Source organism: Microtus ochrogaster, unplaced genomic scaffold (genome assembly GCF_000317375.1).
Source record: "Microtus ochrogaster isolate Prairie Vole_2 unplaced genomic scaffold, MicOch1.0 UNK13, whole genome shotgun sequence".
Lineage (NCBI taxonomy): Eukaryota > Metazoa > Chordata > Mammalia > Rodentia > Cricetidae > Microtus > Microtus ochrogaster.
The window spans coordinates 480,560-480,883 of record NW_004949111.1 but is presented as its reverse complement, the minus strand read 5'-3'; positions in this window follow the sequence as shown (position 1 = coordinate 480,883).

Below are 324 nucleotides of genomic sequence, written 5' to 3'. Positions count from 1 at the left end.
TTGTTGTACCACTGGGCATGTTTTGCTAGATCTGTTGTAATTGTAGCCCATGGCTTCATATCTGTATAAGACTATTGGCTGTCTTCTTCCCCCTGGTAATGTGCATAGAACCTTCTATCACCTTTATTGTTAGCCACTAGGAATGAAGCTTCTATATTTAATAGGGATTTCTCCATATGTTATGAATCATGTATGTGTTGCATTTGCAGAAAAAAAGGTTTTATCTTGTGAAAAACCTAGAACAATGACAATAGCATGTAATATTAGAGGGACCTATGAGATCCTACTGATCCATAACTAGAAATGAGTTTGGCCATGTCAGGT